The sequence below is a fragment of the Haematobia irritans genome, unplaced genomic scaffold (genome assembly GCF_050003625.1).
Source record: "Haematobia irritans isolate KBUSLIRL unplaced genomic scaffold, ASM5000362v1 scaffold_13, whole genome shotgun sequence".
Taxonomy (NCBI): Eukaryota; Metazoa; Arthropoda; class Insecta; order Diptera; family Muscidae; genus Haematobia; species Haematobia irritans.
The window spans coordinates 180,499-185,939 of NW_027445720.1; positions in this window are offsets into that span (position 1 = coordinate 180,499).

Sequence of the window (5,441 nt, forward strand, 5' to 3'; positions counted from 1 at the left end):
AATCGATATAGCCCTGGCTGTCCGTCCGTCGTTGTTATCTATTTGAGTTGATGTTCAAACGACAGAAGTCGCAATTTTTATCCGATCTTCATGAAATTTGGCAGGATAGGATGCTCTTTTAGCATAGAAGAACGCTATAGAGATTTTGGGAAAAGCAGATAACATTTTTGTATCGCTTGATTAGCATAAACAATTACGTTATTATCGGCATTTATTAATTGATTTTATTGTAATTTGCCGCCTATTCATATCGTAATTTCTGCTTTGTTATTCTTCTTTGGTCATATTCTTTGTGTTTTTAACAAACAGTGTTGCCATTTCCAATCAGAAATTGGTAAAAATGGCATTTTTATGGCGGTTATCGTGAATAAAGCCATATGTGTGTTAGGGTATAATAAAATTGTGTTGTTTAAGAATCTGATGACCACAACTAGTTGCCCTCGAGTCCAAATTGTTAATCGATGGATCGATTCGAAATCACCCGTTGAATCGATATAGCCCTGGCTGTCCGTCCGTCGTTGTTATCTATTTGAGTTGATGTTCAAACGACAGAAGTCGCAATTTTTATCCGATCTTCATGAAATTTAGCAGGATAGGATGCTCTTTTAGCATAGAAGAACGCTATAGAGATTTTGGGAAAATCAGATAACATTTTTGTATCGCTTGATTAGCATAAACAATTACGTTATTATCGGCATTTATTAATTGATTTTATTGTAATTTGCCGCCTATTCATATCGTAATTTCTGCTTTGTTATTCTTCTTTGGTCATATTCTTTGTGTTTTTAACAAACAGTGTTGCCATTTCCAATCAGAAATTGGTAAAAATGGCATTTTTATGGCGGTTATCGTGAATAAAGCCATATGTGTGTTAGGGTATAATAAAATTGTGTTGTTTAAGAATCTGATGACCACAACTAGTTGCCCTCGAGTCCAAATTGTTAATCGATGGATCGATTCGAAATCACCCGTTGAATCGATATAGCCCTGGCTGTCCGTCCGTCGTTGTTATCTATTTGAGTTGATGTTCAAACGACAGAAGTCGCAATTTTTATCCGATCTTCATGAAATTTGGCAGGATAGGATGCTCTTTTAGCATAGAAGAACGCTATAGAGATTTTGGGAAAATCAGATAACATTTTTGTATCGCTTAATTAGCATAAACAATTACGTTATTATCGGCATTTATTAATTGATTTTATTGTAATTTGCCGCCTATTCATATCGTAATTTCTGCTTTGTTATTCTTCTTTGGTCATATTCTTTGTGTTTTTAACAAACAGTGTTGCCATTTCCAATCAGAAATTGGTAAAAATGGCATTTTTATGGCGGTTATCGTGAATAAAGCCATATGTGTGTTAGGGTATAATAAAATTGTGTTGTTTAAGAATCTGATGACCACAACTAGTTGCCCTCGAGTCCAAATTGTTAATCGATGGATCGATTCGAAATCACCCGTTGAATCGATATAGCCCTGGCTGTCCGTCCGTCGTTGTTATCTATTTGAGTTGATGTTCAAACGACAGAAGTCGCAATTTTTATCCGATCTTCATGAAATTTGGCAGGATAGGATGCTCTTTTAGCATAGAAGAACGCTATAGAGATTTTGGGAAAAGCAGATAACATTTTTGTATCGCTTGATTAGCATAAAAAATTACGTTATTATCGGCATTTATTAATTGATTTTATTGTAATTTGCCGCCTATTCATATCGTAATTTCTGCTTTGTTATTCTTCTTTGGTCATATTCTTTGTGTTTTTAACAAACAGTGTTGCCATTTCCAATCAGAAATTGGTAAAAATGGCATTTTTATGGCGGTTATCGTGAATAAAGCCATATGTGTGTTAGGGTATAATAAAATTGTGTTGTTTAAGAATCTGATGACCACAACTAGTTGCCCTCGAGTCCAAATTGTTAATCGATGGATCGATTCGAAATCACCCGTTGAATCGATATAGCCCTGGCTGTCCGTCCGTCGTTGTTATCTATTTGAGTTGATGTTCAAACGACAGAAGTCGCAATTTTTATCCGATCTTCATGAAATTTGGCAGGATAGGATGCTCTTTTAGCATAGAAGAACGCTATAGAGATTTTGGGAAAATCAGATAACATTTTTGTATCGCTTGATTAGCATAAAAAATTACGTTATTATCGGCATTTATTAATTGATTTTATTGTAATTTGCCGCCTATTCATATCGTAATTTCTGCTTTGTTATTCTTCTTTGGTCATATTCTTTGCGTTTTTAACAAACAGTGTTGCCATTTCCAATCAGAAATTGGTAAAAATGGCATTTTTATGGCGGTTATCGTGAATAAAGCCATATGTGTGTTAGGGTATAATAAAATTGTGTTGTTTAAGAATCTGATGACCACAACTAGTTGCCCTCGAGTCCAAATTGTTAATCGATGGATCGATTCGAAATCACCCGTTGAATCGATATAGCCCTGGCTGTCCGTCCGTCGTTGTTATCTATTTGAGTTGATGTTCAAACGACAGAAGTCGCAATTTTTATCCGATCTTCATGAAATTTGGCAGGATAGGATGCTCTTTTAGCATAGAAGAACGCTATAGAGATTTTGGGAAAATCAGATAACATTTTTGTATCGCTTGATTAGCATAAAAAATTACGTTATTATCGGCATTTATTAATTGATTTTATTGTAATTTGCCGCCTATTCATATCGTAATTTCTGCTTTGTTATTCTTCTTTGGTCATATTCTTTGTGTTTTTAACAAACAGTGTTGCCATTTCCAATCAGAAATTGGTAAAAATGGCATTTTTATGGCGGTTATCGTGAATAAAGCCATATGTGTGTTAGGGTATAATAAAATTGTGTTGTTTAAGAATCTGATGACCACAACTAGTTGCCCTCGAGTCCAAATTGTTAATCGATGGATCGATTCGAAATCACCCGTTGAATCGATATAGCCCTGGCTGTCCGTCCGTCGTTGTTATCTATTTGAGTTGATGTTCAAACGACAGAAGTCGCAATTTTTATCCGATCTTCATGAAATTTGGCAGGATAGGATGCTCTTTTAGCATAGAAGAACGCTATAGAGATTTTGGGAAAATCAGATAACATTTTTGTATCGCTTGATTAGCATAAACAATTACGTTATTATCGGCATTTATTAATTGATTTTATTGTAATTTGCCGCCTATTCATATCGTAATTTCTGCTTTGTTATTCTTCTTTGGTCATATTCTTTGTGTTTTTAACAAACAGTGTTGCCATTTCCAATCAGAAATTGGTAAAAATGGCATTTTTATGGCGGTTATCGTGAATAAAGCCATATGTGTGTTAGGGTATAATAAAATTGTGTTGTTTAAGAATCTGATGACCACAACTAGTTGCCCTCGAGTCCAAATTGTTAATCGATGGATCGATTCGAAATCACCCGTTGAATCGATATAGCCCTGGCTGTCCGTCCGTCGTTGTTATCTATTTGAGTTGATGTTCAAACGACAGAAGTCGCAATTTTTATCCGATCTTCATGAAATTTGGCAGGATAGGATGCTCTTTTAGCATAGAAGAACGCTATAGAGATTTTGGGAAAATCAGATAACATTTTTGTATCGCTTGATTAGCATAAACAATTACGTTATTATCGGCATTTATTAATTGATTTTATTGTAATTTGCCGCCTATTCATATCGTAATTTCTGCTTTGTTATTCTTCTTTGGTCATATTCTTTGTGTTTTTAACAAACAGTGTTGCCATTTCCAATCAGAAATTGGTAAAAATGGCATTTTTATGGCGGTTATCGTGAATAAAGCCATATGTGTGTTAGGGTATAATAAAATTGTGTTGTTTAAGAATCTGATGACCACAACTAGTTGCCCTCGAGTCCAAATTGTTAATCGATGGATCGATTCGAAATCACCCGTTGAATCGATATAGCCCTGGCTGTCCGTCCGTCGTTGTTATCTATTTGAGTTGATGTTCAAACGACAGAAGTCGCAATTTTTATCCGATCTTCATGAAATTTGGCAGGATAGGATGCTCTTTTAGCATAGAAGAACGCTATAGAGATTTTGGGAAAATCAGATAACATTTTTGTATCGCTTGATTAGCATAAACAATTACGTTATTATCGGCATTTATTAATTGATTTTATTGTAATTTGCCGCCTATTCATATCGTAATTTCTGCTTTGTTATTCTTCTTTGGTCATATTCTTTGTGTTTTTAACAAACAGTGTTGCCATTTCCAATCAGAAATTGGTAAAAATGGCATTTTTATGGCGGTTATCGTGAATAAAGCCATATGTGTGTTAGGGTATAATAAAATTGTGTTGTTTAAGAATCTGATGACCACAACTAGTTGCCCTCGAGTCCAAATTGTTAATCGATGGATCGATTCGAAATCACCCGTTGAATCGATATAGCCCTGGCTGTCCGTCCGTCGTTGTTATCTATTTGAGTTGATGTTCAAACGACAGAAGTCGCAATTTTTATCCGATCTTCATGAAATTTGGCAGGATAGGATGCTCTTTTAGCATAGAAGAACGCTATAGAGATTTTGGGAAAATCAGATAACATTTTTGTATCGCTTGATTAGCATAAACAATTACGTTATTATCGGCATTTATTAATTGATTTTATTGTAATTTGCCGCCTATTCATATGGTAATTTCTGCTTTGTTATTCTTCTTTGGTCATATTCTTTGTGTTTTTAACAAACAGTGTTGCCATTTCCAATCAGAAATTGGTAAAAATGGCATTTTTATGGCGGTTATCGTGAATAAAGCCATATGTGTGTTAGGGTATAATAAAATTGTGTTGTTTAAGAATCTGATGACCACAACTAGTTGCCCTCGAGTCCAAATTGTTAATCGATGGATCGATTCGAAATCACCCGTTGAATCGATATAGCCCTGGCTGTCCGTCCGTCGTTGTTATCTATTTGAGTTGATGTTCAAACGACAGAAGTCGCAATTTTTATCCGATCTTCATGAAATTTGGCAGGATAGGATGCTCTTTTAGCATAGAAGAACGCTATAGAGATTTTGGGAAAATCAGATAACATTTTTGTATCGCTTGATTAGCATAAAAAATTACGTTATTATCGGCATTTATTAATTGATTTTATTGTAATTTGCCGCCTATTCATATCGTAATTTCTGCTTTGTTATTCTTCTTTGGTCATATTCTTTGTGTTTTTAACAAACAGTGTTGCCATTTCCAATCAGAAATTGGTAAAAATGGCATTTTTATGGCGGTTATCGTGAATAAAGCCATATGTGTGTTAGGGTATAATAAAATTGTGTTGTTTAAGAATCTGATGACCACAACTAGTTGCCCTCGAGTCCAAATTGTTAATCGATGGATCGATTCGAAATCACCCGTTGAATCGATATAGCCCTGGCTGTCCGTCCGTCGTTGTTATCTATTTGAGTTGATGTTCAAACGACAGAAGTCGCAATTTTTATCCG